This window comes from Globicephala melas, chromosome 11, assembly GCF_963455315.2.
Source record: "Globicephala melas chromosome 11, mGloMel1.2, whole genome shotgun sequence".
Lineage (NCBI taxonomy): Eukaryota > Metazoa > Chordata > Mammalia > Artiodactyla > Delphinidae > Globicephala > Globicephala melas.
In genome coordinates, this window is record NC_083324.2 from 56,402,757 (window position 1) to 56,417,577 (window position 14,821).

Genomic DNA, 14,821 nt, shown 5'->3' on the forward strand with positions numbered 1-14,821 from the left:
CTCGCCTCTCCTTGCCGGCGTTCTCCCCGTCAGGTCTCGGTTCCAGTGGCCTTGGCGCTGGACTTGAGGTCAGACCGTCGATACACCCATCCTCTCCCCGCGAGGAGGAGCGCGGCCCCACCTGGCTAAGCCACAGGCCGTGGTGAGGAGCTGGTTAAATCTTCTCCGTCTTCCCTGTTTCCCCACCCGCCTGCCGCACGCTTTGTTCCGGGACTTCTCCGGCCGCGTGGACGAGCCGCCTGCGTTGGCGGCCAAGGCTGCGTCTCAGTGCCGACTCTGCCCGGCCAGCCTCCTCCTCTCCTGGCGAGAACCCGAGTGTCTTCCTGCCGCAGGCCAAGTGCAAAGTGGAAGGTGTTCTGACCCTGCGCGCTGCTCTTTACAGCAGCCTAGCAAAAGCGCGTTTTCCGCTGAAGCTGGGGGTGGCTTCAGGGTGAGATGGGAGTGGGGGTGGGCTTTCAAAAGGTCGGCATTCGCATTTGGGATGCCGGACGGGTGGCCCACGCTCAAGAAACTGACTTCCTGCTTTCATATAGGATGCATAGGTACCCACGGTTGTGATTCTTTCCTCCCTTCATAGTTCGTGACTCAAAGGGCATAGAGGTGTTAGAAATTTTCCTGCTTCTAGCTCTTACTTGGTGACCAGGAAAGGAGGGAAGGTTGCAGTGAAAAACGTCCAGTCTTTCACAACTAACAGGAAAATTGCTTTTCACATATTTTTATTAAAGAATTTCACTTATCCCCCCCCCCCACTCCCCCCGTCCTTTTAAAGGTTATTGTAAGGGCCTGGAGAGTAGCCATTCATCATTTCAACATGTTCAACTATAAATTCTCAAAACGTAGAGAAAAACTTAGTCTCCAGACAGTGAAGTCATTTAGCAGTGGTTTTTGGGAAGATCACTCATATTGATGGTAATGGAATCCTGGAAGCTCGTTTGTCCTAAGGATCTTCTGTAATTCTTTGTGTGGCCTTTGAATAAACTGTTTTAGATGTATTTCTTAGCACCTTCCCTGATACTATGTATCAGATACACTTGACTGTTCTTAAATTTATTATTTGCAAACTTTCAATTCAGAACAGTAAAGAGCCTCAGCGTTTACATAAACAAAGCTGGAGAGAAACTGATGTGTTCTCAAATATTGGCTCCTTAGCTAGCAAAGGAGGCCTCTGATAATGCCATTGCCTTCCAAATCATTCATTCATTCATTGTGATAACACTACTTAGAACCCATTCTGTAGTACCCAACAAGACAGAACCAGCTCTGCTCAAATGAGGGAGACAAATGACAAAGGGATTATCAAACACCGTTATTAATGGCATGGCAGGGGAGCACTTTGGAAGGGTATACCTCCTAAATCTTGGGAAGATAAGACTTGGCTACAGTAACCATGTACAAATTGATAATATAAATCAAATATGATAAGCTATCATACAGTCTAAAAATAGAATGAGAGAACAGGAGAACTGTTGGTTTAAGTAGTAGAGACTATTACTTGAAAACTGGGAAGAGGAACTATTTGTATTGACAAAATTAACTCTTTCCTCACTGATTTTCCAATGGTAAATGCATGTCATAAAAGTGGAAGATTACGGTATTCATCAGTCATAACTTCTCTAACACCTAGCCAACTGCTTAGCATAGTAAAAAAAAGAATAAAATTATTACTCCTAAAATTCTATCTTAGATAAGTAATTATGCAAAAATTTTTGAATAAATTGGTGGCAGTTTATATTACTCTGAAACTGGAGCCCATCTGTTTCATAAATCAGGCTCTAAGGTTTCTTCTGCTCTTAAAATTCTGTAATTTTCATTGATTATGGTTTTGAGGAAAGGCATTTATCTTATAGAAAAAAATGCAACTTTTGTTTGCTTTGTACAAAAACTCATTATCCTAGGCCTCCCTGAGAATTGATTTGAACTGTCATTCTTATTTTCTGGTATAGATTAAATCCTGTTACAACAAATAGCACTGTTTAGAAGGTTCCCAGGTTTTAGCAAATGTTCTACTTTTAAGCACTATATGATTTAACAGGATTCTGTTAATAATTGTTACATAATTTCATTCATTTTACCACTACCTATTAAGTATCTCCTAGGTGGCAGGCACTGGGGATATAAGCAGAAAAGGTAGGCAGAAACCTAACCTCACTGAGTTTATTTTGGCATGTGTAGTGAATACAGTGATAGCATTTGCATTCCTGCTAATTCCACTGTGAGTGCCAGTTAAAACATTTTCATGAGTTAGAAATACTTTTAGAAAAGTAGTTGTTAGTAGAAATGAAAGAATTTAACAACCTGGTATGAATTCAGTGGTGATTGGCAGTAGAAGGTGTTTTGGTAGGTCTTTAAGTATGCATTCTCTTTGGGGAGCTCTCTGACTAGGTATGGTTAGCTCTAGAGATATTAAGCACCCCAGGCACATTATAAGGATTTTAGTTCCCTTTTGGCCTTATAGTTGGTACCTCTGGGCCACGATCTGTGGATATGTAATAAAGGGAACAATAGCAAATCTGTCATCAGTCCAACTGAAACTGTGGGACAGTTGAGTTGGATTGAAGAATTGGTTTATTTGGTAACTGAGCTGGGGAAGTACACAGGTTTTCTTCTAAGAGAACTTAAGATATGAAAATAGAGTGTTTTGTTACACTAAACTCCTGTTAATTGAGTAGGTTAAAATCGAAAGCCAAAGTAACCTGGTGTTGGAGGAACCTGGTATGTTATTTTAGTGGTATGTGGTGTGCTAAAACCTTGGCACTTATACTTGTCAACATCCTGTAATGGGTTTTTCTTCCTCTTTCCTTCCCTTTCTTTCTTACTGTATTTTGCTGCAAATGTGATCTTAAAGTAGATAGTATCTGCAACTCACAAAATGGGCCATTTATATCAAGGAGCATACAGGTGATTCATAGGGTTAATATTATAGATTATTCATTGTGGCTTTTGATTTATATTATAGCTTTCTCTTATTGATTAAGGATTCTTCTATAGTTACTACTTTTTTGCATACATTATTTCCAATTTTGCAATAAGCATGTATCAGTAATAAAGGTGTTTATCTATGTGAAGGTTCAGTTAGCTACCTCCCCCTCTTTTTTAGCCTCCTTTTGAACAAGAGAATTTTTGATTCCTGTACAAAGCGGGTATATTCCAAGGTTCTAACTTAAAATGAAGTTTGCCTCTGTTTTTGTTAGCAGACAACTTGATGTATTTTGTTGAGTAGTACTCATTGAATTTTACAACTTGGGGAGACTTTTAGGATTATTTGTAATTGTAGTTGACCCTTGAACAGCACAGAAGTTAGGGGTTCTGACTCTCCATGCAGTGGAAAATCCTCTGTATCTGCAGTTCCACATCCACAGATTCAACCACCTGTGGATCGTGTAGAGATGTGGTATGTGTTTGTTGAAAAAATATCCACATATAAGTGGACCTGCGTTGTTAAAGGGTCAGCTGTATAATGATAATAAACCATGAAGGGGTCTGTGGTTGGCATAGTGTTACGATGGTGTTTGGTGATGCTGCTGCTGACAGTCTTCCTGAGGGCAGAGGGCCAGCAGACTGGAGTAGTCCTGGATTCCTAAAGTACTGACTCTTTGCTTCCATGGGCTGAATGCTTTTCAGTGACTGCTGTAAGATGAGAGTGGCCAAACACTATTTCAGTGCTTGATTTAGGAAGATAATGAGATTATGCTATAGATTTGCATATTTATCTGGAGCTGATATACCAGTATAGAAAGGTTCTAGTTTGGCTATTTTAAGCATATTTTCAGATTTCCTCCAATGAGGTTATTTTTAAGTATTTTAATTTTTCTTTAGCCATAGTTTGAATTTTTTTTTTCTTTCTTTTTTTTTTTTTTTTGCGGTACGAGGGCCTCTCACTGTTGTGGCCTTTCCCGCTGCGGAGCACAGGCTCCGAACGCGCAGGCTCAGTGGCCATGGCTCACGGGCCCAGCCGCTCCACAGCATGTGGGATCTTCCCGTAACCAGGGCACGAAGCCGTGTCCCCTGCATCGGCAGGCGGACTCTCAACCACTGCGCCACCAGGGAAGCCCCATAGTTTGAATTTTGATAAGTTTATTTAGAGCAGTTTTTTGGGGGGGCACAGTATCACAGTGAAGGGTAAAACACAATATACCTTTCATAACAAAATAGAAAAGATGCACTAATATTTTTAATAGTCTTTCTTTTTCTTTGTAGAGAGTGTTATGTTGACTGGTATCATTTGGTTCTCATTCTTTTCGCATGTCAGGCAGTATAGTATCGCCTTCTCTCCGGATTCTAGGACTGCATTGCTTCTTTTTGTCAGATTGCTCGATTTGGAGAGCTGTTGAGTTGTATATCATCTCTCATGAGACATTTGGGAAATGGATATATCTTTGAAAATGGATTCACATGTGCAAGATGCCTGTACTCATATAGAGCATGAGAAGGGACAAGATGATACTCAAAATCTTTTTTTCTCATAATTTCCCATAACATAATTAACACTTGGTGCTTTTGTGCTTGGTGCCTGTTCTTTTATATACAGAATATTTTCAGCCTAATACTACTCTTTATTCTGGAAAAAATACTGACAATACTTACACAGAACTCCTCTCACTTTAGGAATTGATACATTCAACAACAACAAAAAAGGAATAAAGCAAATTTATGTATAGTAGACTCTTCCCATTGAGTTCATTGGAGATGTTTCTGTTAAAATAAGTCCTTAAGGAACAAATTTTTGTTGAGAATTCAAATTAGAAGTTCCCATTGTACTATACTTTGGCTACTGGGATATTATCTTGATCTAGAAAACATCTTTCCTTTTCAAAATTTTAGCACTTTTTAATATTTGCCATGGGTGGGTGGGGTTCTGGGGGGACGAAGTGTCAGGGAAGGGAGGGAAGAGGGTATTACAGGGCTGTGTTTGTCTGAATTATGACAGATGAAACTTTAGCATCAGGCTTGATGAGAGGAGCCTGGACTGGGCTTCAGCCCCTACTGGTTCTGTCTTACAAATGCTCTTCGGTATCACCCTCAAAACCAAATGTGGTGGCCCTGCATGTATCACCTTTTCAATTTAATACCTCTTCTCTCCTAATCATTATAGCATGACTATAATCATGCTTGGGGATTCTTTGATCTGCATTTAAAGCACACAGAATTTTTTTTGTTTCTCCTGGGCATCTACACAGTCATGTTCAAATTTGCTGCAGTTATATTTCTAGTAGATACTACTGTCTAATGTAAAATGTATTGCGTTTTTAAAATCCCAGATAAGATTACACATTGTATAAGATGAATTAAAGGCCAACTTTCTTAATCCTGTAAGAACCTAATTTATTTATTTAAAATAAGAGACAACTGTGTAAAAATCAGACCACAACCCCTTGTAAAAGTTCCCACAGTAATTTAATAGAATTTACTTTGCCTGATATCATTAATTGTTAAATATGATCCCTTTGAGTATGCTTTATTCACTTTGCACCAAGGAACACCTCATGGCGAATTTTCTGCTGGTTTTTCATTAGCTTTGCATGAAAAGTACTCTGAGTTCTGTCCTAGAGTTGGGTATTGATGGTGCCATAGATAATATAGCACTGTCTATTTAAAATTGCTTCTAAAATAGATATGCCCATGGGGACTGTGGAAGGGCCTCAGGGGTCCGTGAATCCCCAGAAGCTGAAAAATTTTAAGTTTATATGCATTATCTAGGAGAGGGTCAAATAGTTTTACATTCAGATCTCAAAGGGGTTTATAATTCAGAAAATAGCCAAGACCTAGTCTAAAAATTAGCTCAGTTTGGTTTTGTGCCTTCATTGAAAGTTCATAGTCTTATATTTTGCTTAACTAGATGACAGTAGTTATTATTATTATTTTTTTGGCAGTCATTGATAAGAACTTTTTTTATTAGAAAGTAATACAAAAATATAAATAAAATTATATTATTAGGTTGTATTTGGCTATAAGTTACATAACTTCAACTCCAAGTGATTTAACAAAAGGAAATTTACCATCTTGTTATCTCACATGATGAGAATACAGACTTGGTAACAATTCAGCGACTCATTGCTTTCATTAAGAACTCATATTCCATCCATTACTCTACCGTGCCATTTAGTGGGGAGGCTTTGGTCTTAGACTGGCTCTCATGTTCACAAGGTGGCTGTAGCATTTCGATCACATTCTAAAGCAACGTTATCCAAAGACAGCAGAGACCCTCTGTTGTGCAACATTTTTTAGGAATAAGGAAACCTTTCCCAAAAGCCACTTGACAGACTTCCCCATATGTTTTACTGACCAGAATTCTGTTACATGCCCTTTTTTTTTTTAACATCTTTATTGGAGTATAATTGCTTTACAACGGTGTGTTAGTTTCTTCTGTATAACAAAGTGAATCAGCTATACGTATACATATATCCCCATGTCTCCTCCGTCTTGCATCTCCCTCCCACCCTCCCTGTCCCACCGCTCTAGGTGGACACAAGTACCGAGCTGATCTCCCTGTGCTATGCGACTGCTTCCCACTAGCTATCTATTTTACATTTGGTAGTGTATATATGTCCATGCCACTCTCTCACTTCGTAGATGACAGTAATTATTAAATTCACCCCAGTATTTGCTAAAGTTTGTTTTGCAAAATACTATACACCTGTAGAAGGTTTTGCAAAAGAACCATCCTGTAACCAAATTAAGTTCAGCAAATGTCATGTGCTATACTTTTGGGAGATTCACAGTGCACAATTAAAGGCTCTGAGAAAGACATTCAGCTTTGATGGGGAGAGAATGCAGCCATGTGGGGTAGAAATTTCTGATGGTTCTTACAAAATATGAACAATAGGTCACTGGGAATTCCCTGGCAGTCTAGTAGTTAGGGCTCTGTGCTTCCACGGCAGGGGACACAGGTTCAATCCCTGGTCTGGGAACTAAAACCCCGCATGCTACGCGGCGCCCCCTCCCCGCCCCCCTGAAAAAAAGTAGGTCACTAATATGTTGTGTTATTATAGGTCTAAGAAAGCAAATCCTATGGTATTTATAATTCACTTTGTTACAGTAACAGGAGAGATTTGAAAAATGTATCACTTAAGAAGATACTTTGGAAGCAACATGATAGGGCACTGTATGAATAAATTATGGTATATCCACACCGTAGGTTGCTACAGCTATGAAAAAGGAATGAGGAAGATCTCTGTACTGATGTGGAGAGATCTCTAGGATAAATTGATTTAAAAAAATCAAGGTGTGGGTCAGAAGATACTATTTCATGCCTTTTCTCTAAGGGGAGTAATAAGAATGTATATTTGTACTTACTAGTATTTGTATAAATACCCTGGAAATATTATCAAAAAACTAATAAAAACGATTGCCATTGAGGGTATGAGGGAACAGGACTTGAGACAAGAGTGGGAACAAAACTTCAGTGTACGGTAAGTCCCCTACGTAGGAACTTTCAAAGATGTGAACATGCATGTCCAATCGTGTAAGTTAGTTCATGTGTCTGGCGTACATTGTCACATGCGTGCATCCTCTACAAGTGATTGTACTTTTGTGTACTTTACAGTACTGTATAGAGTACAGTAGTACAGTATCTTTATTTCAAGCCCAGGATGTCTGGAAGCAAGTGTAAAAGCAGCAGTGATGTAGCTGGTACTGCTAAGAAGTGCCTGGAATTGGAGGCCCAGAGAAAGGACAGAGAGAGACAAGAGGAAGAAGTAACTGAAGAACCGAAGAGATTCACGATGCAGGAAATGGCAAGGGAATTTTCTTTATTTGAGGAGGCATTGTTAGTTTTTGAGGCACAGAACCGGAAAGTGGAACGGTACACAAAGGTTGCAGCAGCCATTCAGAAGGCAGTCCAGTGCTACCGTGTCATCTGTGGTGAAAAAAAAGAGCTACTACCCAGACATCACTGGATCGTTTTTTCAAGAGGGTAGATAGAATTGAATCCAGCAAGGAACCAGAACCTGTGCCATCAATGTCAGGCATGAGTGAAATTGCAGCTTGCCCTCCGTCTCCTATTGCTGACGATCCTTCAGCTCTACCACCTCCCACCTCCTTTCCCTCCTCCAGTCAGTAACTCTTCTTGCCTGTTCACTTGATGCCAGTCCCTGTATGCCAGCTGTTGTACTGTACCATTGTACTTTTCAAGGTACTGGACTGTAAAATTAAAAATGTTTTTATTTTTTGTGTTCGTTTGTTTTTTATAGAATATTTGTGTGAAAAGTATGATAAACTTATTACAGTACAGTACTATACAGCTGATTGTATTAGGTGGGTACCTAGGCTAACTTTGTTGGACTTACGAACAAATTGGACTTATGAATGTGCTCTCAGAACGGAACTCGTTCATATGCAGGGGACACACACTGTATACCTTTCAATATAGTTTTGATTTTTGAACCATGCAAACATATTCAGTAAAATAGGATGATTTCTTATATTGTTTTATGTCATGGGTTGACATATTTATCTAGCTATTTCATGAAAGAGAATTGTATAGCTGTCGATATAGTGTAATATATTATGAACTACGTAATTTTTCATGTTCTAAAGGTGCCATATAACAATACATGTCTATCAGTAAAATCAGATACTACAGCCTAATTATGATAATGAATGCTCGATTCCTTTGGAAATTTTAAGTTTGCATGTTATTGATGTCCTGATCCTTCTCTCCCTTTTAACTTCTTTCTATCAAGGGATTTAGATTAGTGAGGAGTCAGTGGAAGGTAGGATGTGGGAAGAGACTGAGGGTGATGCTGTTATAAATGAAAGTGCCTTAGGTGTAAGGAAGTAACTGCCTGGTTATATATATGTCTTTAAACTTTGTTTTCCTTTATGATGTTTATACTTCCCTTCGATTGAGGATCATATACATTAAAAAAATTATCCAGGTTAATTACATTTGTTGAGAGTACCGTGGCACAGTTGCAGGGGCCCCACTCGCATTGCTGTCCTGTGTCTGCTCCGGAAGGCAGCATCTGCCTTGCTGACTGGCTTCTCTGGGCTGTGCAGCATGGCATTGCTCTGGGAAGATGCCCCTGTAACTGCAGGTTCCTCCTGTTCTGTGTAATCCATGTGAAACGTCTAGCCCTACACTTTAAAAAATTAGTTACACGTAAAACTAAAGAAATGATTTCCACTTAGCCAGTTTTTAGAAGCCAGTAATTTGGAAAAGAGCGATGATCATTTTTTTCCCTCTCCTGAAGGTGTTTTTATATTTCCATTCGAGTGTAAACCTCAGTGATATTCTGAGACTACAGTACCTCAGATGAAACAGTGAAACCCCACTGAAGACTGCTAACTCTTCCTTCAATCGCAGCACTGGCGGTGAAGAATGTCATTTTTCTCACATTGATGTGCGTCACTTATATAGGATTTTTGGTTTTAACCTTGCTGTGGCTAAGTTGGTGAAGAACTGGAAACTGACTTTTTAGAGAAAGCCTGCTTTGAGCCATGCATTTTTTTTGGCATCTTTAAATCACTTACTTTTCCTGTTGCAGATGTAAACTCATAGGCAGAGAGGGTTTCTGAAATTTCCCAGGCCATACGGTTAGTAAGAGGCTAACCTGAGGTTTGAACTCATGGTTGTTGCCAGACCACTGCTTATTCCTCGTCTTCCATCTCTCATTAGTCTGGAGTAATGAGAGATCCCTGTTTGTCAGTACCTTAACATTAAGCATACTAGGTGATTTTATTGGTGTGATAGTTGAAAGCTCTATTTGCCTCAGATAACTGTGGTTTTCTTCTATATTTAAAAGCTTTATTACTATAACTTTTGTGAATTAGTTGCTAATATTACAGAAGTTAAATATTTTAATGAAATTTGCCCCTTTGCCTCCAGGTTCTCTGAGGGCTGGGATAGAACTTTTCTGGATCATTACTCAGTTCTCAACTAAGTCTGTTCTAGGTTTTCAAACATAGAAGGTATTCAGTGAATATTTGTTCAGTGAATGAATGCTAGGATAATGCCATAAACTCAGATTTGAAGTTGAATATATTTCTAGTTAATTGTTTAATCAGTAACTTAATAAATTTTATAACTTTTATTTGTGGTTAAGAGAAAGGCTTCTACTTTGCTTGATATAACTGCCAGTAGAAGAGAATAGAATGTTCCTTTCCTTGGTTCTGTTGAGGGGGAATATTGAATAAATGGTTTGGATTGATCCCAAAGTAAGAGTACTTAACATTTTTTTTTAACCTGAGCTAGGATTTTAGGCAAGTGAGCATTAAGCATCATTAAAATGAAAATTTTATGACTCTTAAGATATTTTCACAAGTTTGAAATCTATTGATTGTTGGAAAACAGTAGGTATTTTACTTATATATTAATACTTCTATAATAGTTTCTTCATGAAAATTAGTGACTTTCAAAATATATGATTATAGCCAATGGCAAGAAAAGGGATCTCAAATCCCAGATATGATGTCAGCTGTTATATATATTGGTTTAAAATTGTGCTGTTTTTATTAATTCTTTAGAATTATTACTTACATAATAGAACTTTTTTGTTCATCTGCTTTTAATTTTGTACCTTTGAGGTTTGTGGACCCTCTTCCTTCCTGGACTCTGCCTCCCTAACTTTGCAGTCCATGCATCACTGCCTGTGCAGGTGCTGTAAGTAACCAGTGCACTGACTCAGCATCCTTCAGTATTCTGTGCTTATTTCTGTTTTCCTTTAATTGTTCCCAGATGACCTCATAATATGTTCAGGAGGAACTTCCTTTTCGATTTTTGCATGTGCCATTAGCAGTATCCTCAGGATAAGGTTCTGTTAGGAGCCTGTTTATGTCTGGCCAACTTGTAATAACGGATTCATTCAGACTAAAATTGGCCTTCGTTTGGTCTTTCATTTTATTTTATTGAACTATTTTTATTCAGTAATAGGAAATTTACTAAATAACCACAAGCCCAAAACCTCTTTTTCAAAACAAGGTAAAATTTGGAAGTAGCTTAACTTTAGTCCCTGGTGTAACAACTACATGCTTGGGTTTCAGACACATCTGGGTTCCGTATCCCTAATCTGCCACCAGGTGGCCTTGGGCAGCTACCATCTTTGAATCTCATTTTTCTCATCTGTATAATTGATATTATAATACTTACAGGGCTTTTTCATGATTAAGGAAAGGAATATACTGTATAAAATGCTAACTGTGACCTTGGAAACTTGTTATGAATATTCATCCTGTGTTCTTATAAATTAGAGTTAGTGTACATATTGATTGAAGAAATAGGTAGAAAATAGAAAGCCTTAACTCCCCTTAAACCCTGGCATTGAGAGATTCTGATTAGCTCTGTGCGGAGGGACTATGTATTAGGAAACACTTGGTTTTCCTCCTGTGCTTCTCGTCTATGCTCATGCAACTACTACCCTTGCAGCAGTTCTGACATCAGATGTGTGCGGGTTGTTCCCACACCAAGCAGTTCTGTGACAGTGGCTGAGTGTTCTGTAATCTTACTCAGTTCTGACACTCCATCTGGAGATGGTGTCAGGTGTCATGGGCTCAGTCTCACAAGGCTGCCTGCCCCCCGCCCCCACCCCTTCAGATGCCACTTGCAAGTCCTGATGGCCCCCTGGGCATCTGAGTCATTAGCTATAAATCAGAGGTTTCCGTGACTCCCTCCTTGGAGCTGATTAATTTGGTAGAGTGGCTCACGGAACTCAGGAAAAGTTTACTTACCAGTTGCCAACTTACTATAAAAGGGTGTGATAAAGGATACAGATGAACATCCAGATGAAAGAGATACACAGGGCCAGGTATATGGGAGGTGCCGTCTCTGGGAAGCCACTCTCCCACTTACTCCATGTGTTCAGGAACCCAGAAGCTCTCCGAATGCCTTACTTGTGGGATTTTTATGGAGGCTTCATCATGTAGGCATGACAGTCATTAAATCCTTCTCCAGTCCCCTCCCCTCTCTGGAGAACGGGGGCTGGGGCTGAAAGTTCCAAGCTTCTTGTCATGGCTTAGTCTTTCTGGTGACCACCCCCATCCAGGAGCCCACCCAGTCACCTCATTAGAACAAGACACTGCTGTCACCCAGGAAACTCCAAGGGATTTAGGAGCCCTGTGTCAGGAACTGGGGTCAAAGACCAAATACTAGAACAAAAGATGTTCTTAGTGCTGTATTACTTAGGAAATTACAAGGGCTTTAGGAGTTCTGTGCCAGGAACTGGGGACAGAGACCAATGTATATATTTATTGGTCTCTTATCTTACAGGTTAGATAATGGGTTATTGCCTTACACCTCAGATTTAAAAGAATATAATTATATTTTGACAAAGTGTTCAGAAGTTTAAAGCATAATATAGTTATTTTTCTTTAAATAATTTTAACCATTTGACAAAACATTTAAAATGTGATATATGTCTCTCCTTTTAAAAATAGACTACGATCATTAACTAGCTTTAGGCTTGTGGGTATTTTTAATCTTATCTTGTTTTAATTATTTTCTTTTGTCATTGAATTTCTTATCTACTATAGATTTGTTATAGATAACAAATGAAATCTTGTAGTTATTAAATGGGATGGGGGAAGGGTTTTCTGCTATGTCACTGGCACAAATTTTACCACCTACTATGGATGGTCTTCTAATTCTTGGCTTGTTGTAGATTGCTGGGGTTGCTAGATAGCTTAATACTGTCTTGATGAGATTTTACGGTATTTTCTTGTTAGGATATCAGAATTTAGTCTGCAGGGTATTACAATGCAAAAGAGTTTCACACACTGCTTGGCAGAGTAGGTATAAGATAGTTCCTAGTTATTCTGCTGAGGCATGATAATAAGAAATTATACTTTATAAAGAGTTCATAGTTTCTTCTTAAATTTAATTGTCATTTATATTATTTTTTCTGTAATCTGAAGTAACAAGAATGTATTTTATTGGATAAAGTGAATGTTCTGAGTTTTGTTTTGCATATACATACATACATACATATAAATGTATACACAGTCATTTTATATACATGATTATGTGTTTATTTGAATCATTGGCTAATTAAACAACATAGAGACACTTAGGAATTTTCAGATTAACTATGTAACATTGAATTTTATTGAGTTCAAATAGTCAAGTTTTCATTCTGTTTTACAAACATGTGATTTCTCATGGGAGTTTTAAAGTAAGGCAGTTTGTTTTAAGGATGGCAGTACGGACTTAATTAAGTTAACTGTACTTTTCTGAGGTTGATGTTTTCTTACCTACATTTTTCAAGCTACTTCAAATCATTTTTAAAGACAGTTTTGATAGAATAAGATATAAATAAATAAAAGTAATTTTATTGATTAGAAATCAAAACATAGTATCTTAACATAATGATCTCACAGCAAGGTATGACCTCCCCCAAATTTAGAATTCACATTGGAGGTGTGAGGAGGGGTGGGCGATAAGGTGGTAAAGGGGGATGAGGGAAAGGATTTTAGATTAAATTTCATCATTTCAGATTACAGTTGAAAATTACCAGTTGCCTGTTTTGCATAATTGCATCTACTCAGTTTTTATATGTTAACTTATTTTGCTATCATCTGCTAATTGCATTGATTTAGCAATAAATGGGTTTAAAAGGTTAAGTGCTGAATATTGAGTGGATTAGCCATGAGGGATTGTTTTACACTTGCAGTGCTGGTGCTTCTCCCCTTATGGTTGTGAACTTCAGATAGTTAGGGGCAGTCTGAGATGACAGTTTGGTGGCAGTGAATTTCAGATCATTGGGAATTGCTTCATCTCCCTGTGTCTGGAATAGGCAGAGAGAGGTATCTGATGGAGGAGTAAATCGTGTTCATTGAGAAAATTTGTGTAGAAAGCCAAAATGATAACATTTTCCAAGCAGCCTCAAGAGAATGGTCTAGATACTTTAATAAAGGAGCATTGGTAGACTAACTTTGGTTGGGCCTGTGGGTAGGGGCCAATTACTGTTTAAATGCCTTGAATCACTGTAGTGTCACAGCTTTTATCTTAGTTTGTTGTCTGAAGTAAATAAACTTGACCTGTGGTTTACAGAGTGCAGGTCTAGGGTCTTTAGTGAGAATGTTTTACTTACTGTGTGGGTTGTGAAATACAGCTTTAACTTGCTCCTCTTCACCTTGTCCTCCACTTTTCAAAGTAACCATGGAGTTAAAACCCTGACGAGCCTGTGCTTGTCCAACTTTTAAAGTACAGATCTTCCTCAACTTACGGTGGGGTTATGTTTCGATAAACCCTTCGTTAGTTCAGAATATCCTAAGTTGAAATTGCTTTTAACACACTTAACCTACAGGACAGCAGAGCTTAGCCTATCTGAGATGTGCTCAGGACACTTAACCTTAGTCTATAGCTGGGCACGGTTATCTATCTCAAAGCCTAATTTATGATAAAGCATTGAAAAATATCTCATGTAATTTATTGAATACTGTACTGAAGGTGAAAAGTGGAATGGTTGTCTGGGTACAGAATGGTTGTAAGTGTGTTGGTTTGGTTGTTTACACTCAGGATTGTGTGGCTGAGTGGGAGCTGTGGCCGCCCAGCCTCAGCAGAGAGGGTCATCCTATGTATTGCTAGCCTGGGAAAAGATCAAAATTCAAAAATGGAAGTGCGGTTTCTACCAGATGTGTATTGGTTTAGTACCATGGTAAAGTGGAAAAATTGTTAAGTTGAACCATTTGAAGTTGGGGACCATCTAAAATTTAGGGCGGGTTATCCCACGTATTCATTGTCTCTGAATTGTCTCACTGTTTTCCAAACTGCAGGTTGTGACTTGTTAGTGGTTGCAGAAACAAGTAGTGGATTATCACAAGCATTAAAAAAGAAAAGAAGGGCTTCCCTGGTGGCACAGTGGTTGGGAGTCCGCCTGCCGATGCAGGG

General features: G+C 38.7%; 1 protein-coding gene across 7 annotated transcripts in view; it reads left to right on the forward strand.

Annotated features, from left to right (window-relative positions):
- Positions 1-14,821, forward strand: part of SLC4A7 (solute carrier family 4 member 7) — a 124,160-nt gene that overhangs the window by 572 nt on the left and 108,767 nt on the right. The gene's annotated exons all lie outside the window — the stretch shown is intronic.